Here is a 24,637-nt window from a genome sequence, read left to right as displayed (position 1 = left end):
AAAGAACACAGCAGACTTCAGCGAGCATATGTGCGGAATACGGTGGGCAATTTTAAACCACCAGACTTTCTGTCTCCCGTGCTTTCTCTTGAGAAGTGAGTTTCTGATCTAATTTTTGCTCCTTGAAACATAATCCATCGTCTTTTTGCAGGCTGCTTTTAAGAGAAAAATCTCTAATTTGGTGGTTTGCTTCAGGGTTAGCTCTACTGCGGCAGTGCAGCCGTTCTGAGTTTTCCTCCAGGAATGAGGAGTCCAATGCCAACGTTTGTCCCGTCAGCCTGGAGAGACAGTTGGAAGGGGACGTCCCCACCTCTCCCTCTAGCACAAAGCCCGGGACTCACACCTCTCAATCTGCCCACCCTCACCTCTCGTTCCACCACCTTTGATTCTGGATTCTTCACCAGCTTTGCTAGCTTTGATACTCTCAAGCATGTTGTTAATATTTTTTTAACCAGCACCTAAGCTAGAGGGTAGGTCTTTAAATTACTTAGTTCTGCATCATTGACTCTTATCATACTGTTATTTTTTCCATAGTGTTTACAGATATCTGAAATAATCTTGTTCATTCATTCTTGCTTTGCATTGTTTTCCTGTGTAAGCCCCACAAGACCAGAGACCTTGTCTTGCTCACCTTTAAAGCTCAGCCTCTAGCTTTGGTCAGGGACACGGTAGGCATCTCCCTTCAATGTCTTCCCATATCACATTCTTTCTACCTTCTCTGCTTTTTGCCTCACTGATCTTCTGGTTCTTTCTCACAATTTCTCACCACAGGACTTTGCACATGCCATTTTCTCTACCCAAAAAGTTCTTCCTTTCCTACTTCATCTACTGAACTCCTTAGCTCAAGTATAACTTCTCAGGAAATCCATTTGTGTCATTTTCTTGGTTGCTTTCTTGTTCTTGGTCAATTCACATGTAAATGCTTCCACAGTACTATATTTATTATCCATTGTACTTTTTACAGTTATATATTATATTTATACAATTTTATTCTAAAGTCTTCAAGGGAAGTAACTTGCATGCTTCTCTCTGATAGTGTCTCCAGCACTTAAGACAATGCTGAGTTCTCAATGAATATTTCCTGCATGAATGAATGAATGAATGGGCCAATCTTTATACTTTGTATTATCATTATTTTATAGGCAAAAACATGGGAGAACTGAAGAGCTTTAAATTAAGTCTGAGCCACAGAGAGACATAAACATGCTCTGCTTTGTGTTCTGTATAACATGAAGGACACATTTCAATGTTTAAAGACCTGGTTCTTGTTTGTAAAACAGGAATGAGCCTCATTTCATTCGACTGGCCTAAGTAGTAAGTGAGCTCGTGTCCACAAGAGTCTCCCACAGTGCATATGGGAAATGATCACAGCATGGTAACTTCTCTTATCTCTGTTGTTGTTATGGTGAATATTCTCCATTCCTCTGGAGGATTCCTTCCTCAGTCCCAGCTCTTGGGGGAAAGGAGAAAAAGACACTCAGATCCAGAACTTTTAGCATGGAGCGCTGGGGAGTTGAGAAGAGTGAGCTGCCTGTGAATGTAACAGGGGAGGAAGCTGAGGATCAGAAGGAGGGATTAATTTATAACCGCTCTGCTCTGGCTCTGACCCCACGCTGTTTGCCTTGCAGCAGCTCCCGTGTTTTCTAAGCCACTCCGTCCTCTCTCCATGGACTTGTAACATGGTCTCACCAGGCCAGGTGCAGTACTTCAATTTCAACACTAAGTTATGTTCAGTTTACCTGAATGTTATTGGAGTGCCTGTCAGGGGTGCTGTGGATAAGCAGTCCTGAAGCCTAGCAGGGGCTGGTCAAGTCTTGCCTTGAGGCTCTGTCTCATGCTCTATCTGGGACTCCCTGAGTGACCTTGGCCTCACAGAGCCATTCTTGAATCTGCAGAGTCCTGCCTGTCAAGGCATGTGGGGACTGGCCAAAGTGGTGTGAGACTGGCCCTATCCTCAGTAGGAAAACTGGATGCATGCTCTGCTTTTTACTCTTCCAAGTCTCGGTTGCTCTTCAGGTTAAAGAAAAGCAGCAGTAAATGTCCCAGAAGAACCATGCCTTGTGCAGCTCACTCAGATGGACCAACCTGGTCTTCAAGCTAGACTGTGTAGGAGAATCTAGGTGCCAGCTGTCACCAAGGGCCAGCTTCATCCAGAGGCCAAATCACAATGGTCAGTGCATCCTCTGCATCGTTGGAACAATCCTAGATCTGTAAAGCCAGGGTTGCTTGGCACCCTCACTGCATTTAACAGGTAAAGGAAATGGTCTATCAATAACAATAACAATTTACACTCAGCAAACTGCTATTTAACCACAGGTTGATTTCATTAACGCTGGATCACAGTAATCATCATAATAACAGCGTGCAGCTCCCACTCGCCCTTCTGAGAAGAAAGGATGTAGACGGCGGCCCTTGCACAGTGGGCCGACATTGAATTTTATCTATTATCTTGTGATGAGAAAGAAGGAAAACAAGTTTGGTAAATGTTGGATTTGAAAGACTTAATGTCATTACTAGCATGAATTCTTTAATTCATTTATTGTCCAAATATCATCAAGCACTTTATGCTAGATGCTGAGGATATAGGAATTTGATGACACAGGCTTAGTGTATTTGTCCTCTGTTGCCATGTGGCAAGACTACCACAAACATAGCAGCCTAAGGTGGCACAAGCTTATGTTTGTTTTTTGAGACAGGCCTTGCTATGTATTCCAGTCTGGGCTTGAACTCGCTATGTAGCCCAGGCTGGCCTTGAACTCAGGGTGATACTCCCATCTCAGCTTCCCGCATGCTGGGATTGCAGTCATGCACCCCCACACCTGGCTAGGCACATGCTTATGGTCTCAGTGTTTCTGCAGATCAGAAGTTCAAGGATGGATGAATGGGGTCCTCCCAAGGCTGCCACTGAGGGTCAGCCAGGGCTGGGCTGGTTCTCAGCAGATGCTTTGGGGAAGATCTGCAGTTGTGTGTCCCTCAATGGTGGGTATGTGTTCTGGGAAACACATCAGTAGGTGATGAGAGGTAATGAGAACATCTTACAGTGTGCTCACACAAACCTAGACAGCACAGTCTACTATATACTAAAACTACATAGTATGTGTATATGTGTGCATGGGTGTGTGTACTCCAATATGTGTGGTTTAGATTATTGTTCCTAGAGTCACAGTGAACAAAATAATATGAGATTAAATCAACACTAGAGAAAAGAATGCAATCAAGAAATGTAATAAACATGAAACGTCTGAGGCTACTGCTTTATAGGAAATTTTTTAATGAGTAGAAGAAAAGCACTCTGAAATAATAAATAGTATAGTATGGTAAATAAATAGACCTGTACATAGCAGTTTATTATCTGTTTTAGCTTGTTTTTTTTATTGCCATCACAAAACACCTGAGGCTGGATAACTTATAAGGTTTATGTGGCTCATGATTCTGGCGGCTAGAGGTGCTAAATAGCATGTGCTAGCATCCCAGGGGGCCCCTCAGGAGCCCCCAACCTGGCAGAGAAGAGGAAAAGGAAGCAGCTGTGTGCAGAAAGGGCTGAGCACTTTAGTTGGCTTCACTTTACACCACCCTGCTCTCTGCAGAGTAGATTCAGTCCTGTGAGTCCTGACCCAGTCATGAAGACCAGAGTTAATGCATGGATGAGGGTAGAATTCCCACCACCTCATTACCTTGACAAGGCCCCACCTCATACAGATTCCATCAGCCCAGCTCCGCTCACTGAGGACCAAGTTTCCAGCATGCTGAGACTTCAAAGGATGGACTCAAACAATATCCAAACAATAGCAGTGTTAGCATCGAGTCTCACTGAGTGTGCTCTGCTGACCCACAGGGCAGAGGTTTGCCTTTACCAGCATCCCCATAAGCACATGATTGCTGCATTGTGCTATGATATCACAGGGGCCATGACACCACTAAGCAATAGAAGATTTTCACTTCTGTCCGTCTTATAGGACCACTGCCATACATATTCTATCATTGACCAAAACATCACTATGTAGCTCATGGCTTTACTACCTGGTTCACACAGTTGTTAACTGGGTTCAGGTTCTGGGATAAAGAGCCTCAGTTCCTGCTAGTTACTGGTTACAGGCCCCCTCAGTCCTGTGCCACGTGGCCTTTCCCAACCTGGCTGCTGCTTTCTCAGATCAGCAAAGGAGGAGGGGTAGTGTGTTAGATTTCTATCGCTGCGAACAAATACCCAGGGATGACAAGGGAGGAGAGGATGGCTTTGGCTCACGGTTTTAGAGGTTTCAATCCATAGTCATCAGCGGCAAGGCAGAAGCACATGGTGAAAGTAAACTCCTTACCTCATGGCAGCCAAGAAGGGGAGAGACAGACAGACAGAGAGACAAAGACAGATAGACAAGCAAGACAGACAGAGAGACTTGCTAGCCTGCTTTCCCCTTTTACTTTTGTTCCACGCAGGCTCCCGGCTTGCTGGACAGTGCCTTTCACATTCAGGCCAGGTCTCCCCCTCAGTTGCTGTCCCACCTGCCAGGCATCTCTGGAAACATGTTCACGACATTCCCTGAAGTGTGCTTTACTAATTCCTTAGCCTTCTTTCAATCTAATCAGCTCTAAAAGCAAGACAGATATTGCTCTCTTCTGTCACTTTGCTGCGTGTGTAGATAGGAATAAGGATAATTCGTGGATAGACTAAAGAAAGCAAGGAATCCACGTGGGTGAGCCTACCAGGAGATGGGGTCATTGATGTTCACCTTAGAGTCTGTCTATTATAGTCAGTCTCTGCCGGCACTCAGCTTACAAGGAACACAGCCATAAAGCATAACGGCTGTGGAGGAAGAGCCAGGCCAGGCAAGGGGAAGAATTCAGGAAATGCATCCATCGGTCAAATGAAGGAGTGTTTGATGCTGGACTGTGGAATCTCCTGGAGAGCTTTACACAGTGCTCACGTCCAGCTCCTACCCAGGGACTCTAATGAGCTGGTCTCAGACTGGCCCAGGCACTGGGAGTTTTCAGAGCTCCATGGGTAATATTAATGTAGGTCAATGCTGAGAGCTACTGTTCTACTCCAGCTCCTTCATTTTATAGATAAGGAGTTTGGAGCTCAGAAAGGAAATAGATTTATCCAAGCATATGCAAACTTCTATTTGGTGAAACCAGGGAGATGGAAGGGGGTGTGTCACTGTGCTGGGAGGTGCAGGAGACCTGGGTTCTTTTGAGTGTCAGTTTTCCGTCCCTTTCTCTCTGGAACTCAGTTTCTCCATCTGTAAAATGACATGGACTGGATGATTTCACAGGTTCCTTAATACTGACAGTTCTCTGATCCCTGTTGGTTAAGTGCACAGCTTTGATCTGAGACTGGTGCTCTGCTGTCACCATGCCGAGCTGTCTCTTTGGAAGTCTGGAGTCAGGCCCTTTCCCAGGGAGGCTACCGGACACACTGGAAGTTCCCGAACATGAACATGGCCTTTTACCGAAGACCCTTGTCTGAAGCTTGTGAGAAGTTCACCCAGCAGGAAGCTACTCTAGCTGGGTTTAATCTACGGTATGCTTATTAGAATTAGGGTTTTAATTAAAATTGACATTTCAAAGACTACCTTCGAGGAAGCCCTGCCTGATTGAAAAGCATATCGTGGTGGCCTAGATGACCTTTCCATGCGACAGGCAGTTAATGTGGAAGCACCGCATTCTCTTTCTTCTGGCTTCATTCACCCTGCTCTGAGTCATTAGAGGAGAGCTCAGGGCATCAAGACGTGCAGGGCGAGTGCTGATCTGGCTGGCTGGGAAGCAGGCTCGCCCTACCCCTCTGCACCAGCACCTATTCTGGAACTCGGTTTCTTTGTATGTTAAGTAGGTTGCTCTATTATCTATTTAAAAAAAAAAAAAAAAAAACTTGCTAAGTGCTTACTCTGCGTTGCAACCCCCATAATTTTTCTCAAGGAATTCACAGCTGGGAGGAAGGAGGCAGGGTGGGGTAGAGGGAGAAAATCCATCTATAATCGTCAGTCAGTTGGGCAGGGCGCGTGGGATAAGCCTGTTTCCAAGGACGGCATTCTTCACCTGATTCTTCAAATGTTTATTGGAAAAGAAAGAGGAAATGTGAAGAAAACGAAGCAAATGTTTTCAGCTCCCAGTACATGCCAGGCGCTCTCCTGTGTGCAGGGAGAGCTGAGCAGGGCACTCACAGTGGCCTGGCCTCCAGGGAGCTGGCCCTCTCACCCACTGAGATAGTGGAGTAGTAACGGTAATATTAGAGAGCAATTACCATTTGCGCTTTGCTTTATCTATTTGGAAGCACTGGGAATTGAACCAGGGCCTTCACACGGAGCCCCCTTTTCATTTTTCTTTGTGAGATGGGGTCTTACTAAGTTGCTAAGTTCCTGAGGCCAGGCTCAAACTTGCAATTATCCTGCCTCAGCTTCCCAGAATACCAGGATTACAGGCATGTACCCCTGCATTTTCATGTCTCACTGCATTTACTCTGCACCAGTGAAGAATGGTAGGTAAGTGGCTTATCATTTTCCCCTTGCATGGATGAGGAGCTCAAAACTCACAGAAGGGTTGAGAACTTTGCCCAAGGTTATGTGTCTGGGAGAAGACAAAGGGAGCTCAGACTCTGTTCCAGGACTGGCCGACTCAGATCAGAGCCTGAGCTCTTGACCACTGCCGCATTCTGGCTTACGACTGGGGTCATGTGCAGCTGGAGAAGAGGTTATATATTTATAAAGACATATGAGTAAAAGCGTGTGAGACACACACACACACAGACAAAGGATGTTGACTGATGAGCCGGCTGTCCCTGACCGAGCCCTTCTCCATACACCTTCCCTTCTCACCCACACTGCACGTGCCAATGGGAAGAGACCAGTTCCTAAGGATTTCTCTATTTGGGGGAACATAAAAATTAATGGCAGCTTATTCAGGTGAAATCTAAAGACAGAGAATAAGGAGGCTGTGGACAGAATATACCACTCCTCCAAACGCATCCCCCAGTGATGTTTCCTAGACCCCATCCCCCACAGCCCCATCTACTGATGAACTGGCCAGTGGTTAGCCGTGGACCAAGCAGCCCTGCCACAACCCATTCCTCTCCAGGCCCCACCTCTGCACACTGCTGTCCTGGAGATCAAGCCCTCCTCCATCCATGGGCCTTTGGAAGATGCTTCGAACCATAACAAAGTACAGTTGAACCGGATCTTGAAGAGTGTGTGGATGTTCTGAGGTGGAACGGACATTTCAGCAGCAGGACCCGCAGGTTCTGGGGGCGGAGGGTGGCAAGGTCCTGTGTGGCTGTTTCTGGCCAAAAGACGATCTGTAAAGTCTACCCTAAGACCAGAGTAGGGGGGAGGGTTATAACTTTTCCCTGGATCATGGAAACACGGGTAAGAACTTTTGGAGATCCTGGCTTTGGAGACAAAGGGCCAAACCAAAGCACTTTCTGAGTAACTGCGGGAAACTGTGAGGGGAGCTGAAAGCTGAAATGGGGGGTGGACAGACACAGGCTCAAAGCTCTGCCACGTCTTAGCCCAGTGACTGGGCAGTGCTTTCACCTCTCCAAGTCTCAGTCTCCTCACCTGTAGGATGAGGGAAATAATTGCCACTTTTAGGATAGTTGTGAGGCAAGGGCCTGGTCTATTGGGTCCTTTGCTGTGTGTGCCGCTCTGGCTTGTGTTTGTAAACAGAATGAGCAATGTGTGAGAAATGCTTGGCAGAGTGTTTGACAAATGATAAATGTTCAGATGATTAATTAATTTGGGGGAAGACATTTCCATGCTCATCTGGCAGAGGCTGCATGTCACACTTGGGGGCCCTCCAGTGTTCCTGATGACCAGTCCCCTCTTCCTGGGGCACTTTGGCATCACAGAAGGTGCACTGAACCTGGAGCTGAGAGGCACAGAGGCTTTGGCTCTGGTCTCCCTCTGTCACTGAGCAGCTGGGGTCCTAGCAACACCCATGTCCTGCTCCAAGCCTCCTGGCTTCCTCCAGACCATGCTATAATCTAGCTTTCTGTCTAGATTTCACCTGAATAAGCTACCGTTAATTTTTATGGTCTCACAAATAGAGAAATGCTTAGGGACTGGTCTCTTCCCATCAGCAGGAGCAGCATGAGTGAGAAGGGAAGGCATGTGGAGCAGGGCTCGGTCAGGACAGCCTGATCAGCAATGGGCATTCTCTCTTTCTGGCTCTTCCCTTCTCTTCGGTCCTAGCTGCCATGAAGTGAGTAGCTTGTCTCTGTTACACCCTCCCACCATGATGCATTTCTCTTAAAAGCAGCTGACAATTGACTGAAACCTCTGAATAAGGTACCTGTTAGAAAGCTGCCCCTGATCTTCCCAAGTGGAGGCTGTCTTTGGTGTTCCCCTCACCCCCTCCTCTAGAGAATTTTTCTTGGGTGTCTTCCTAGACTCATGAGCATGCCTGTCTCTAGACTCACCTATCAGTTCTGTGGGGGCAAGGAACACCTATGTGGCCCCTATTGCCAGGTACCTGCAGTTCCTGGCACACGCCGTGTTCAGGAAATGTGTGTGAAGTGACAGTGTGACCTTTCCTCCCCCGGTTTGCATCCCAGCTCCAGACTTCACTGGAGTTAAGCTCTGTCCTCACTCTTTATCCCAGTTGCTGAGTGTGGGTTTAGGCCTGAGATGCTTCATTAACTAATAATAATGAGTCACTGTACTAACCTCAGGAGCATTGTAAATGATAAAGTGTCAGGAGCAGGCAGTGGGATGTGGAATTTCAATGAGGCTGGAGTGGTTCTTAAAACGGAGAAGATGTCATGTGTAATCTTTTTCTCTGTGATAGCTTTGATACACCAACCTCAAACACCAATTCAGAGCCCTTCCATTGTCCTCCTGCAGGCTGGCAGGGATTACAAATTAATGCCACAGGTTAAAATGGAAGCCTCTCCCCACCCAAAGATATCCCTATCCTAATCCTTGGAGGCTGTGAATTTTACCTTACGTGGTAAAAGGGGGACTTTGCTGATGTAAGAGATCCCTTGACATAGGGGGATTATCATAGATTATCTAGGTGAGCCCTGAGTATGAATCACCAGGGTGTTTATAACAGGGATTTCTGACTACAGAAGAGGAGAGGATGGGATGATGGAAACTAAAATTGAAGTGATGTACTTTGAAGATGGAGAAAGAAGTCATGTGCCCTCAGGAATGTAGAGGACCACCTGGACGACTCTCCTTAAGTAAAGGGCATTTTCCCCCACTTTGATCTCCACGTACTGATATATACAGAGCTGGCTACCGGATTCCCTCTTCCCTTCAACTGGCTCTAAGCAATGCAAATAGGGATGGCTGAGGTGCTGCTCATTGGAACCAGCTGACAATTGGCTGAAACCTCTGAATAATATACCTGTCCTCTAGAAAGCTGCCCCTGGTCTTCCCAAATGGAAGAGCCCATATTTTGAAGCTAGGTGTCAGCTGCTGTTTCCCCGCCCCAGTGTCTCCCTAAATATGGTTGAGCCCAGTGGGATGCAGAGTCACCGCTCTAGGGCTGTCAACTGAAGCTGTCTACTGTCAACTTGAGCCTCAAGATAAGAGGCTATAACTTCCCAGCACAGGGTTAGGTCCTGGGTGCAGCATCTGTTCTGCTAAACTGTCCTTCCAGCTGGACTCAAGATCCTTTGGCCACCCATAATTATAAATATGTCTAAGTGTCTTTATTCTCACCTTGGGTTACATTAGAAGTGGTAGATTGGAATAAACTCAGTAGAATTCCAGTAATGTTTTTGTGGAATTACAAATTTAAACTTCCCAGACTTCGATGAGGACGAGAAAGGGATCTCTATACAGGAGGCCATGAGAAACAGAGAGAGAGAGAGAGGAGATCCTCTCCTCAGAGTTCCAGAAGGAACTCAACTTTGGCTCAGGGAGAAAATGATTTTACACTTGTGACCTCCAGAAGAGGTCAGAGAATAAGTCTGTGTTGTAAACAACAAAGGACATGGTCATTTGTTACAGCACAAAAGGAAACGAATACATCAGGTTACCCCTTGGTCTTCTAGAGCCCTTCACAGAATGCTGTCCCCCTTTCTGAGGATAGCCTCAGAAATCTTAGCACAGCGAGGCTGGGCATCGCTAAGCCTGATCAGAGCTGGAAAGGGAAGGTGGAACTTACTCCCTTCTCCCAGCAGAGGATATCTCCTCCAGCAGGTAGGGAGAGGGGATCTAAGAGGTGAGGTGACGTTCCCAGGTGCTTACAACAGGGTTGGCTTTTCTGGCCACTTTTTCTAGTCATTTGTCATCTCCCAGAAAGCCCAGGCTGGTAGCAGAAGCATCAGGGTGAATCCTCATTTGGACTGAGCTCCCCTGTAGGAACTATTCTCCTCCACCCCAAGCCAACTTACTCCCTTCTCCCAGCAGAGGATATCTCCTCCAGCAGGTAGGGAGAGGGGATCTAAGAGGTGAGGTGACGTTCCCAGGTGCTTACAACAGGGTTGGCTTTTCTGGCCACTTTTTCTAGTCATTTGTCATCTCCCAGAAAGCCCAGGCTGGTAGCAGAAGCATCAGGGTGAATCCTCATTTGGACTGAGCTCCCCTGTAGGAACTATTCTCCTCCACCCCAAGCCAGGGCCATTTAAAGAAATTGTCCTGCTGGGGGCTTTCTCTGGTTCTGCTTACTGCCCCTTCCTGGAAGGCCAGTTTGGTAGTACACTGGCCTTTCAGGGTATATTTATCATCAAAATTCTCATGGAGATTCCAGCCTCCCTGCTAATGACTCACCTGGGGAATCTCTCTGGTTCACTCTAATCTCTCCCTCAGGAAACCTGAGCTTGTGAAGTGAGCGTTGTTAGGGAAGCGGAGAGCACTGTTACCTGAGAGGTGGAGATGCTGGGATACAGTACGAGCCTGGGCCAGCAGGTAGGTAAGGCTAGGACCTCACATGAAATGATTGCTTCTCCACCTGGATTTATTAGCCAAATATTTCCTCGGGGCTCAGCCTGTGGCTAAGCAGGGCGTTTGCTCTTAGACTCCCCACTGCTTTCCAAAGCTATTTCTCTGGGACCCACCAAGCTCTCCTTGGTTGGGCTGCACCCTTCCTTTCTAGCTTTATTTTCCTTTGTGCTTCCTCTGACACTAGCGCTACAGTAAAATTTACTGTTCTGTAAGAAACAGGAAATGGTTTGCTTTAGTAGCAGGATTGGGGCCTGGACGAGAACACCTAAATCCTTCTCGTGCTTTTCTCTTGTTCTCCAACATGTAATCAGGCAGCACATGGAACAGTAACACTATGCAAAATCCCAAATTCCAGTTGTAGTCTTCATTTTTGTGCCTGTGTACTGTCATCCACACAAGCCTCACTTGCCTTTGTACCATAAACTAAATGCAGTGAAAAGATTTGCCCGATAAGGTTGGGAATCATGGGTTTTGCTCCTGTCTGTGTGCCACACAGACCAGTGACACTGGCAGATCCCCTCACTCCTCCCAGAGTACTTCGGTTCTGTAGGTCCAAAGGACTGGACTCTTTCAGTCCCATTCAGGAGACATTTTCCACATCCCTCCCCTAAAAGCCTGGAAGAACTCTGGGAGTCCTAGTAAGGACATTTCTCCCAGGGTTGGTGAGAGCTGGGCTGGCCTGGAGAACAATGAGCAAATCCAAGAGTTTAGTTCAGTGGGAAGAAGGGATTGCTAGCTGGGCTGCAGGACTGCAGAGAGAACCAAAAGGCGAAAGCAGAACTGTGGGTCTCTGAAGTCAGCTAATTGAGAGATCAGCCCGTCTACTCACAGAATGCCATCAGGGAGCCTCAGTTTGTGCCACTGAGCTTGGCATGGGGCACATATCCATGGGCCTGAGGGAGAAGGTCTCAAATGGGAAATCAAGTCCCTTAGAAGAAGGCAGGCATTTTAAGATGCAGTAACGACACAGAATGAAGGGGTTAACTAGGGAGATGCACAGAGTCACACAAACTGTAGAAGGGACCTTGTGTTGGTACAGGAGGGATATGGGAAGGTTCTCTTGATTGTCAACTTGACTGGATTAAAAGATTGCTGGTGAGGTGAAGGCACAGCCTGCTCAGCGGGTTAACACACTGATGAGCTATTAGGAGGAAGTTAGTGAGGGAGATGTGACCTGGGGGTGATACCTGGTCTTTCTTCTCCAGTGCTCTTACCCTATGCTCTGCTTCCTGTCACCACAAAGTGAGAAGCTTCCCCCTGCCACACCCTCCCACAAAATGCTCCTGCTTCAGAGCCAGTCACCATGGACTGAAACTGAGCTAAAATAACCCTCCCCTCCTTAAAATCACAGAGGTCAAGTATTTTGTTCCAGCTATTTATCAAATACCTAATGCATTAGTTACACTAGGCCCTGGGGAATCACAGCAAAGAAGGTATGCAGGGTCCTTTTCCACATGGGGCTTATGCTGTGTGTGTGTGTGTGTGTGTGTGTGTGTGAACTGAAGGATGGGGACTGGAACCATCAGCAGAAAATGGCATCTATTTCAACAGAGAACCCTTTCCCTGTACTTTGCTTTCCCTGATTTGTCTCTCGATTCTGCTCTACTGCCTTGTGCCTTTCTGTGCCAACTGAAGGGGAGGCACAGACTCCTGGAATCTGGAAGTCCCGGATGGCACAGTGGAGGCTGCACCGAGAGCAAGGTGCCTCGGCTCATCCTTTCCGGCAAGCTCCCTTTTGGTATGGGCTTTTTATCTACCAGCCCAGTGCAGACAATCAATGCTAATCCAATCTTCTGGGGCCAAATGAAACAGCCTGCATTTAAAGGGCTCAGACTCTCTTTTCTGATTACCACGTGACCTACATAATCACTCTCACCCCAGCCTGCCTGGGAGGACACTGCCAGTGGCAGAGCTGGAGCAAGCTCTCCCTGCTGGGAACTGGCTGGGATTTCTTTCGAGCTTGCCAAGCAGAGAAGAGAATGAGGCAGTGGGCACCTGTCTAAAGACTCCAGAGGCCTGATTCTCACCCTTCTTTTATAATTAGCTCCTTCAGTGACTCTGAGGATGTCACCACGCCATCACTAGTCCTGGCCTCAGTTTCTCCACTTGGAATATGAGCATCTCAAAAGTCCTACTCTGTGCCATTATCCTAGGTCATCCAGTGATACCAGCTCTTTCAACTCACTACCCAGCCTGAAAATGTCCCCAGGTACCACTCTGGTTCATGAAAATTTAGTGCGATGGCTAATAGCCTAAATGTGTGTGTGTGTGTGTGTTTAAACATTCCCAAGACACATGAGATCAAGTTGCAGGATGGTTTATATTCCATGCACATATATCACATACCTACTTGTCCATGCATACACATACTTAGAACACCCAACTATTTCTGGGAGAACACAAAAGAGCCTTGTAACACTGAAGGAAGAGAACTGGGTATCTATGGAGAAGATTTAAATTTCATGATATCTTTTTATAGTTCTCATCTATTGGTACTTCTTGTCTATTGCTACTTTGAATATTAATACTTGAATTTAAAAATAGTGTGTAGACTTTGCCGCCAATTTATTCAGTTACTGAAATATTTACTGAGCACCACTTAGGTACAGGTACTGACATAGAAAGTGGTGAATAAGATGGAGTTTACCCTCAGGAAGCCTGCATTCTAGAGGAGAACAACCAATGATTAAACATAGCATTCAGTGTCAGGTAGTGATAAAAGGTATGGAGCACACAGGTAGAATGAGCATGGAGCCTGGCTGTGGCCTTTGCAAACTGTTTGGCTTTAAGCTGGTCCCTTTGCTTTTTTGATCTTTGTTTTCCTCTTGTATAAAATGGAGGTGATAAGACCTACTTCACAGGGTGATTGTAAGACTTCAGTGAAGTGAATAACAGTGCCTGACATTATAGATACTTGCTGCATGTTGGTTATTGTGTGGTCAACATTGCTGGGGAGGAGTCTTGGGGACAGTGGAAGTGGCCATGAGCTGTGTAAGGATGGCAGGGATGATCAGACACTCAGAAGTGGGGGAGCCAAGAAGAGGGCACACACTGGAGTTGCTGGGGATAAAAGGTGACAGTATGAAAGAAGTGTTATGAAGGACCCCACTCTGAAGAGAGTAGTGGGCTCAGACCCTTATATAGCAGGAAATCGCATGGGGTTCACCCAGCATGCCTGGTCTTCCTAGGAAATTGTGAGATGCAGGCTGGTGAGAGGAAGCCTTTGGTCCCATCCTCAGAGTCCAGGGACAGAGCCCCAGAGGTGTCTTGGAGGTCTGGATCTCTGAGAAGTGTTAAGGCAAAATATTCTGACACTTAACCTTCCAGATCCAGGGAGCTACCACAGTGGGGTTATTCAATCGGCAAAAGATACCAGGCTGAACCCTGAGTACTAGGAAAAGAGGAAATTTATAGCCAAGGAGCATGTTGGGGCCAGGGAACACAAATTACTGAGAGAAAACATCAGAGATGATGGGGATCCTAGCTAAATGGACCAGAAGGATTCTTGGTGAAGGCAGGGCAGCGCTATCAGACGTCACTGGGGTGTGGAGGATGCGGAAGCAGATCAGTATTGAGGGTGGGAGATTCTGGCTAAACTGACTTAACAAGATTCTTATTAAACTCAGACAACGAGAGATCAACATGAAATTCTAAAAATCAGGGCCTCACTGAGAAGTGGTTCAGGGGAAACTGAGCGATTTCAAGAGCATCTTGGCCACAGGGGTCTCCATGTCACTCCTGAGGGCTGCCAAGAGGGGGCCTTCTAATCTACCTCACCCTGTGTGGTGACTCTAACTCCTCACTATCAATCAGAGTCAGTCCCAATGCACAGGGCAGGTGACATCGGCTGGGTGATACTGTGTCAGAAGGGCGTCCCAAAGACTCTGGAAGCAGCCCAGGAATAGGGAGGGAGGGCTTTCCTCACAGCCTCCCAAGCCTGGCCAGACTTCAGGTCTCCTGGCTACTGTGTAGGCTTCTTTATCCCGGGCTGGCCTGGGAACTAGGATGGGGCTCATGAATGTCCCCTGGGAGACCAGACTGCCAGGCCTAAAGGAAGGACCTGTGCTTCTCAGGGAAGCAAAGTGAGAACTTCTTCTGCGCAGCCTAGCTGGTCTTTGCTGTAGCCCAGAAACAGACTCTGGGTCCATCTGTGATGGGAATTGCACTGTCACATATTCATTTTAAAGTTTAGTGGGTACACATGCATGTGTGTGCACACACATTCATGTATATGCATAAGGGTATATACACGCATGTGTGTGTGATGTGGGGAACAAAGACACAGAAAGGGAGCACAGGTCTGGCAGAAGGAGGAAGACAGAGAAGTGACATATTTGCTTCTCAAGGGAACATGAAATTCCAAGAGAAAACCATGGCCCTTGGGGATGCTGTGAATCTCACCTGCATTCAGTGAATGGCAGTGAATCTCATTCAGTGAAATTCTTTATGCAAATCCACACAAACCAATCCTGGACCCTACTTGGAGTTCTGGGAGAGTTGATTCCATTTCAGGAGGCATTGGGGAGAAAAAGCTAACAGGGAGCTCCATCTGAGAGCCGAAGATAAGATGCTGGCCAGACCCACAGGGCTTATTGGAGAGTCCTTGGTGATAGCTTCTTAGCCACTAAAAAATATATATTTATAGCTTTTTTGCCACAAATCCAAAATGTCAATTATTCTCTGAATTTTTTTTTTGAGCAGCAAAATTTCTTCTTGCCCAAATGAAGTTTTGAATGTAACCCTGAGATAGAAAAGAGAAAGAAAAACATGACTTTCTGGTCTACAGATGGAAATAGGGACAGGGGCACTGTGACCCACCTGCTCAGTGGATGCCTAGACACCTGCCCCATTTACCCAGGCAGCAAAGGCTTAGCACAGATAAACGCCCTCCAGCCCCCTCTCCCTGGCAACACCCAGTCCCCTGCTGCAGTCTCATGTTGCCTTGTACTCATCAAGCACCAGGTGGTATTAATAGGGTTCAGGGCTGTCCAGAGTAGCGGACCAGTTAGTTGTTCCTCACAAAGGGAACGTTCCAGAGGCTGAGGCCAGAAGCTTGGGAGCTGCCTCCCTGATTCCTGGTTCTGCAGCTTTGCCTCTCAGCCACGGGCAGAGGCTCTACAGTCAGCCACTTGAAGTTGAGTCACCCTAGGCAAGTCATATCACTTCTCTCAGACTCTGCTTTCTCTTCCATAAAACAGTTGTATCTGCTACATCTTTTAGACTTGTGTAAAGAGGAAAATGGTGGCAAAAAAATTTCCTACATAGCCCAGGAAAGTATTAAGTCATCCAGCCATTTGTACTTGGGTGCAAAAGCAGGCCTAGAAAATGCCATTTTCCCAATCTTTCAAGAAAATATAGGCAATTCAACTTGTTCATAAACTGTCACTTCTTAGGTCTTGTGAAGTAATGCACAGTTTTTAAGCATACTAAGGGTCAAACTGAAGCCCTCTGGAGAGCCAGGTGCTAGTAACACAGGTGCTCAGCAACGATCACAGCATCCCGGAGTCCCTTCCTCCACCCTGACCCATTTCTTTCTCTCCTGCCCATCCTTTTGTCTGCAGAGCTCCAAGTTTTGGAGAAGAGGAAGAGATCTCTGCAAGCGCTCAGCTGAGCCTGAGCTGGCCTGTCTCATCTAGTTGGTTTCCTTTTGAATACCCACTTCTGCAAAGGGGTGTCTGTGGTGATTCTGCTCAGCAACTCCAGAGCATGCTTGAAAAGAGAGAGAGCCAGAGAGAAAAAGAGAGAGAGACAGACACAGACAGACAGACAGACACAGAGAGAGTTGGGGGGGGGGAGGTACATAGCTTCCTAAACATCATCTCTACTTTCTGACTTAATTTTAAATCCAGCCTCTCAAGGAGTGGAGGTTTGAGGCTTTCTGTAAGAGGATTAATGATCCTCTCCAAGGAGAACTCTCCAGGGCTCTGCTGGTGTCCTTGGAAGATACACATCTGGAGTCACCCTGGCTGCCTTCCACTTCCCTGCTGGAGTGTGTGTATGTGTTTGTGTGCGTGTTGTTCACATGTATGCATGTGTGTACACAAGTTCCTTGTGTGTATGTGTATGCATGGAGGCAGATTTGCACACCCAGGAACCAGTCTTCTTTCTCTCCTCCACTTTTCTTTCTTTCTTCTTCTTCTACAAAAAAACACTAGGCTTATGGTAGAACTTCTTATACAGTAGTTTTATATGTCTTTTTAGTTTTAGGTGTCTATAGGAATATGTTTTGTTCTGTCCTGCTTTGTTCTGTTCCTCCCTTTAATATAGAAAGGACAGAAATACATGTTAAGACTCATGCTTGCATAAAACCTATAAACAGTATATGAGAACTGATCTTATGACACATGATGAAATGAACAGATACTTTGAAGGAAAAAAAGGCACTACAGTACCCAGTGCTGATTCTGGAGTGTCATGATGTGAAATCCAGCAATACTAGTAATCTTTGTTCAGAGTGACTTTAGTCTGTTTTAGTTTATTTAATCTCAACATAAATGAAGATATGGATAAATGCATACATGTTTAAGTGTATAGGATTGACAACCATGTTATTAAGTTTTTTATTAGATAGTTGAACAGAACTATTTGCAGTCTCCCTGTTTGAATTCCCATTTGTATCTTCCACTTTTGTATCTTGAACAATTATTTGTAAGAGGACAATATATAAACATCAACAAGTGATTTATTACTTTGAAAGTATGTACTGTTTCTACCCATTTTTCGTTTTGTTTTGTCTTTCTTTAAATAAAAAAGAAACAATATGTTTTTGTAGAAATGTTGCATACCTGTGTAAAGTTCAAAGAACACTGAAAAATAGAAAAGAAAAAAAAAAAAGCCAAAAACAAATTTAAAAATCTCACCTCACAGAAAAAAGAACAATCACTAACAAGTGTTGGCTGACTACCTTCCCAGATGTCCTTTTAAATGTAGGTGAACCGATTCGGAAGTACCCACTTAATGTTACACAGTTGCGTTCATAAAATACCCATGCAGTTGTGCAATATGCTTTCCCCCTGCAGCCACATGTCCAGAATGCCGTTCCTGCAGTGTGTTTGGACTGCTCCACGGTAGTGGCAGCACAATGTTGTGGACGTGGCATCATCTATTCACGGGCCGCCGGTGGTGGACACAGAACACAACATGCCATGGGTGACGCCTCCTGCCTGGCCTCCCCGCTTCCTGGCCTTTCCCTGATCACTGCTCCTCCACGTGGCAGCCAGAGCTGCTTTTAACCACGCCCATCAGCTCACATCTCAAAATGGTCTACAACCCCTTACACCTCTTTCCACCATTCCTGAAGTCCACACCTCTTTACCTCGGCTGACAAGACCGGCATCGTGCCTGATCTGGCCCTGCTAGCTGCCTTCCTCTGACCTCTTCTTTTGGCAGCCACACATCATGGATTTCTGGCTGAGGACCCCTGTGGCAGTTCCCTCTGCCTGATCCTCTGCTAAGTCTTTGATAGCTGTCTTCTCCACCACTGAGATCTCAGCCTTGAGAGCTCTTTCTTGGTACTCTTCCCCCAAGCAATGTAGCTCTCTGGGCCGGCCACTGTTTCATTACTCTATTTCCAAATTACAACATTTACTGCTAGAGAAATTATTTTACTGATTTGTTTTCATATTTATTGTTTGTCTTTCTGCCCCCATTGCCCCATCCACCCAAGGGGAGGGATCTTACAGAAAGTGTACCCAGTTTTTGAGTAATTGTTAAAGGAATGAGTCAAACCCCCAGCCTTTGCAAAACCCAGCACTCTTAAAACCCTCATGTCTCCCTTTTTGCTGATGCTCCCTGCACTCTCCCTTAAAATAATTCTGCTTCTCAAAGTGAGTTTAAATGTTCCTCTGCTCCCCAGAGAGTCCAGTCCCGAGCCCAGCTGCAGCGCCTCTCAGCTTTCTGCCTTACACTGCTCCTCAGGGAGTGCTTCATCCCTCCCCTCCTCTGCCAGGAAAGCTAGCTGGCCTCTGCTGGCCAAATGTTACCCATCCTCAGCCCAGCTAAAATGTCACCACCACCAAGAGCCTGTCATGTTTTGGCCTCTCGAGTGATTTGTTCTCACTTTGGTACTCAGGCAATGCTTTATCTGTTTCACCCCTGGGGCATTAGCATTTTATGTCCTCTAATATTGTCATTTGCATCTCTGGCTTAGTCTTTTCTGCTAGATTATGAGTTCCTTGCTGGCAGAGACCAAGGCTTTTCTACCTTTTTACAACAATTAACGTAGTGAAAGTGTCTTGCATACATTAGCTCTTCTAATCCTCACTGGGACAATATGAGTTAGGGACTGGTGTGGGCCTCATTTTATAGATGAGAGATTAAAACGCTTGCTAAAGGCTACATGTTGAGTAAGTGGTGAAGCTGGGATTGGAGTCCACAGCCGGAAGCTCTAACAGTGGGGCTAAAGCAGTGCATACTGGTACCTGTGGCCAAAACCCCTTTCCTTGTTTTCTGGGTCTTTGCACAGTAGCTGGAGACCCTCAGCTCCCAAGCCCTCAGGGCTTTGAAGTAAAAGCCTGCAGGGATACTGTTAGTGTGAAAGAAAACAAGTCAAAAGGCTGGAAATTTAAATCCAAATCTGAGCTTCTGCCTCCAGGCCCTGCTTCTTACTCACTAATAACTCAAGAGTCAGGTTTAGGAACCAAACAGTGAGAGGGTGATTTTCACGAAGTTGCCATCCTGAAGCATTTCCAAAATTATGCTCAGGCCGCCCTAGTTCCCTTATTTATAATGTTACTTTCTGTGGTTTTAGTTACTGTGGTCAACTGTAGTCTGAAAATATTAATGAAAATTTCTAGAAATAAATGATTACAAGTTTGAAAATATGTGCCCTTCTGAGTAGCATGATGAAATCTTGCACCTTCTCATCCCATTCTGCCCAGGACATGTTTCATTCCTTTATCTGGTGTATCCACATGGTATACACTGCCCTCTTGGAAGTCACTTTTTAGGAGCCTTGATTATCAGATCAAATATCATGGTATTGCAGTGCTTGTGTTCAAGGATCCCTTGCTTAACTTTGTAATAGCTGTGAAAACACAAAAGTGGTGATACTAGAAATATGAATATGCAAAAAAAAAGCTATAAAGTTCTTCCTTTAAGTGAAAGTACAATAATATGTTTTCAGGAATAGACTACATTTATATAGGTTTTATTACAGTATACTGTTATATATGTTTTACTTTGCTATTAGTTATTATTGTTAATCTCTTAATATGCCTAGTTTATAAATTAAGCTTTATTACAGGAATATGTTTACAGGAAAAGCAGAATATGCATAGAGTTTAGTATCATTTTCCATTTCAGACATCTACTGGGGAACCATGGCACATGTGCCCTGAGAATAAGAAAGAATGCCATACCAGCATTTGTTTATCCATGGTCCTGTTGATGGACATTCTCGTTGTTTCCTGTTTTAGGTTATAAATAAAGTCACTAAAAAATTCTTCAAGTAAAATCACTAAAACATCATTATGCATAGTCTTTTTATAAGCATGTTTTCATTTTTCTTATGTAAATATGTAAGAGTAGAATTGCTGGGTAGATATGTTTTCACTTATAAGAAATTGTCGGGGCTGGGGATTTAGCTCAGCGGCAAAAAAAAAAAAAAAGAAAGAAATTGTCACAGTTGAGTGTAGTGGTATATGCCTATAATCGTAGCACTCTGGGACCCTGAGGCAGGATAATCGCAAGCACAAGTCCAGCCTGGGCAACTTATGGATTTGGATCTCACCTCAAAAATTTTAAGAGGGGTTGAGGATACAGCTCATTGTGAAGGCCGTAAGTTCAACTCGCAGTATTACCAACAAAACAAAACAACATGAAATCTGTCGGGCCATTTCCTCAACTGGCTGACCACATTTACACTGTTATCAACAGTGTATGATAGTTCTCAGAACTCCATATTGGTGTCAATGCTTAATGCTGACAGTCTTTAAAATTCAACATATTGGGGCAGAGCTCCAGGCACGTGGTGCAGCTACTCTTACGGGACCACCGCCAAGGTGCTGTCACGGCTGGTGTGGACCCCATCATCAAGAAGCACCCATGATCGAGTGCCCTTTTGCAGAGCGGGGTCCTTGGGTTGCAAGAAGAGAACCTGCAGGGTTCCTAGGAGGTAGTGCACTTCGGCACTAGTGGGAATGGGTGCAGTGGTCCAGCCTCAGCTTCTATTGATAACACTGACCTGGAAAAAGTACTGCTGATGCCCAGCACAAGTCCAGAAGGAGTAGCTCACTTTGACAGCCCAGCTCGCTCACAGACACCACAAGACACTGATAGAGCTTGTGAAACAGATACACAGAGCATTGGAGAAAAGAACAGCTCTCAGTCCAAGGATGATTATATGGAGAGAAGGAGAGAAGTTGAAAGCATGTTGAAAGCTCAGATTGGATACGATCAAGTTGGCCTGAAAATACACCCAAGGCACTCCTCTTTACGCACCCAAGGCACACGGCTACTCTCAGCACAAGAAATATGAGTGTTATGAAGCAAGGAGGCATTTTCTCTGAGAATTTCTGAAGGTTTTTCTTCCATCTCTGCTGCTGTCTCATCTACTAGCCATTGGATTGGGGAACTACACTGGAAGGTATCTAACAACCTCCACCAGCACCTTTTTTTTTATTTTAAAGGGAATGAAACAATAAAACAAAAAAAATGGGAAAAATATTGGGTTTCAAAAACAAGACAGTAGGAAATCAAACATAGTTACTGTAATGTACATTGTTATCCTCTATATAGATGCTCAGACCCCAGACACAGCATGCAAAGTCAATCAAACAGCACAAGCATTAAATTGTTTCTTTATTTCAGTTGCCATCACTTCAGAAATTTCAGGTGTGTGGCTTCTAATATCCTCCATGACTATGTCTCCTTGACTTGTTCTGGCTGAGACACAAACATGCAAAATTAAACAATATAAGCACCAACTTGTCTCTTTACTTCAATTTCTGTCATTTCAGAAACTTCAGGTGTGTGACTTCTAATTTCTTTTGTGTCTGTGTCTTCTGGACTTGTTCTGGGTGGGCTGGAGGTCTAAGATCAGCTGGCTCTTTTTGATGAAGAACTGGATACAACTTTGTTGACATGGTGGGAATTTGTATCGGAGCTTGTGATAGCTAAGTTGAAGAGATATTGTCATCATGGCACCACTGGATTATTCTGTACATGCTGTGTTCCTGATTAGTGCAGTGAAAGAACAGACACTAAAATCATGCTGACCTACAATTATACTGATGGGATCAATTAATGACCATGGTGCACTATTACCTCCTGTAAGAAGTTCATAGAATTTTTTTTGGATATTATATATATATATATATTATAAATAATTTTAATATACTAATCATGATGCACATGTAGTATTTAAAAATGTCTAATCTTAATTCAGTTGAAATACTTTATATTTAAAATAATGAATAACATTGATATTTAAATCACTACATTACTGGGCACGTGATACACACTATATCCTAGCACTTGGGAGATTGAGGATTGTCATGCGTTTGAGACCAGCCAGGGCTACATAGTGAGTTCAAGGAACATATTGAGATCCTGTTTCAAAAAAAAAAACAACAAAAAACAAAAAACAAAATAACAAACAACAAAAATTTACATTAAGGGGTTTACCCCAAAGCAATATCATGGCCTTAGAATCATACGATTGTATCTGTGAGTCAGCGCCATTCGTGGTCTGTGGGCCAACAGAGCAAGAAGTCAACAAGCTCTCCCTGTGAGTTTGTGCCATGTGTGGGCTGCTGGAGGAAGAGCCAGATGCCAGCCCTTTCCCGTACATGGGCTGGGAAACAAGAAGAGCCAACTCCTGCACCCCTTGCAGTAAGCAACTGGTTGAGCTAGAGAAACACAGGGTGTGATGATGGCTATTGAGGTAAAATAGAATTTAATGCTTATAGTGTTCAGTGTTTCACTGGCTTTGCAGGTCTAAAGCCTGTAGTCTGATCATCTATTCAGAGGATGGCAATACGCAGTGTGGCATCTATGGGGATCTCCTTCTGAAGGTGGTGGCCATTGTTAATTCCCTATCATCTTGTTTTGAAGTCCTATATTATGTTCAATGTTTTGTTGGGTTGAGTTTTGTTCTATTTTGTCCTGTCTGGTTTTATAATATCTGATGACATGGGTATCTGTTTCAGGGATGATGGGATATATTATAGTATCCATATTGGATTTACTATTATCTTGTCTTGAAGTCCTTTGTTGCCATGAGCTTTGTTTTTTATTGGTTGTATTCTGTTCTGTTTTGTTTGATTTTTACTATGTGTCTGAAGGTGTCTGCAGCTATTTTAAAGACAGTGGGAGGCATTGAGGTGACTACTGCTGATTTCCTATTGTTTTGAAGCCCTGTGTTGCTTGTACTGGTTTGTTTTGATTGCCTTTATTTTGTTTTATTTTGGTTAGTTTTATTCTCTTTAAAATAAAAATTAAAAAAATTAAAAATCACACTATTGTAGAATATGTTTAATTTAGATGGATGCAGATTGTTTATAAAGACCCCTTAGCTATATAAATTATTCTTAAGTAATAAATAGATGACAAGGTCCAATTACAAATTTCAATGGGTTGGTACACTAACATCTTGTTGCTTTTCCGGTGTGAGGACTCCAGGTAATCACCTTGAGTGGACAGTGTTCTGACGAAGGCATCTAGTCTGTATCTTTTCCCCTTCATTACTCTTGATTGCTGGATTTAACCTTATTGTTGTGCTCAGCTTTTGTGTACTCTTAAAATTAGCCTTATTGTAAGCAAATCTGCATCTATTTTAGAAGACTAGAAAGAGAAAAAAAATCCTTTAGAGATAATTGTACTAACATATGGTTAAAAAACTCAGATATCAAGAGAGTTTCTTGAGGGCTGGGGATTTAGCTCAGTGGTATAAGCACTTGCCTTGCAAGCAGGTGGTCGTGAGTTCAATCCCCGATACCGATAAAAAGAAAAAAGAAAAAAAAAAAGAGAGTTTCTTGATTAAACCAGGCCTGTTTCCCATTGTGTCATTCTTTATCTTTTCTACAGCATGATTTTTAGAAAGTCTGCATCTTTGATATACTGTGTATGTTATACTGTATTTGCTTCACCTTTCTAGCCTTAATTCAAGTGTGTTAAAGTAAACCGTACTTTAACTTTTAAAAAAATTCAACATATTGGACAGGTGTAAACTGTATGTCATTTTGGTTTTAATTTACATTTTCCTAGGGACTAATGTTAGGCACATTTTTGTTTATTGGCTGTTGTATCTTCCTTTAAAAAGTGTCTTTCCAATGCTTTTATCCACTCTAAAAAACTGAATTGTCTTTTGATTTTTGAATACAGGAGTTCTTTTCTGGAGGGGAGTTTCAAGAGTTCTTTATGAATACTGGGTAAAAGTCCCTTGTCACACACACGTATTGTGACTACACTATATTCTCCTAGCTGCCGTTTGTCTTGCCATCCTTTTACTGGGGTATTTTATGAGAAGGTTCTTATATTTGAGGAAGATGAATTTATCACTGTTTTCATATTAGTACTTCTGTGTTCTAGCCAAGAAATCTGTGCTGACTCTAGGCTTCTCGTGCCTACTATTTGCATAGTGTGTCTTTTCACATTCATTTACTTTCAGTCTTATCTGTGCTTTTATAGAACATTTTCTGATGACAGCACAAGGCTGGGTCTCACTTTTTTTTATACAGTCTGAAAATGTGTGCCTTGGGTTTATGGAATATTTGGCCCATTTAAACTTAAGGTGAATTCATGGAATTATTGATATT

The 24,637-nt window shown here is 44.6% G+C and overlaps 1 pseudogene; it reads left to right on the top strand.

Annotated features, from left to right (window-relative positions):
* Positions 1-5,426: 5,426 nt before the first annotated feature.
* On the top strand, positions 5,427-22,145 carry LOC100727875 (BCL2/adenovirus E1B 19 kDa protein-interacting protein 3-like; annotated as a pseudogene).
* Positions 22,146-24,637: the final 2,492 nt, after the last annotated feature.

Source organism: Cavia porcellus, unplaced genomic scaffold, assembly GCF_034190915.1.
Source record: "Cavia porcellus strain 051 isolate PalLab524CR breed Dunkin Hartley unplaced genomic scaffold, mCavPor4.1 scaffold_19, whole genome shotgun sequence".
Classification (NCBI taxonomy): Eukaryota; Metazoa; Chordata; class Mammalia; order Rodentia; family Caviidae; genus Cavia; species Cavia porcellus.
Note: the sequence above shows the minus strand (reverse complement) of the source record. Positions and strands in the feature narration are given on the sequence as shown.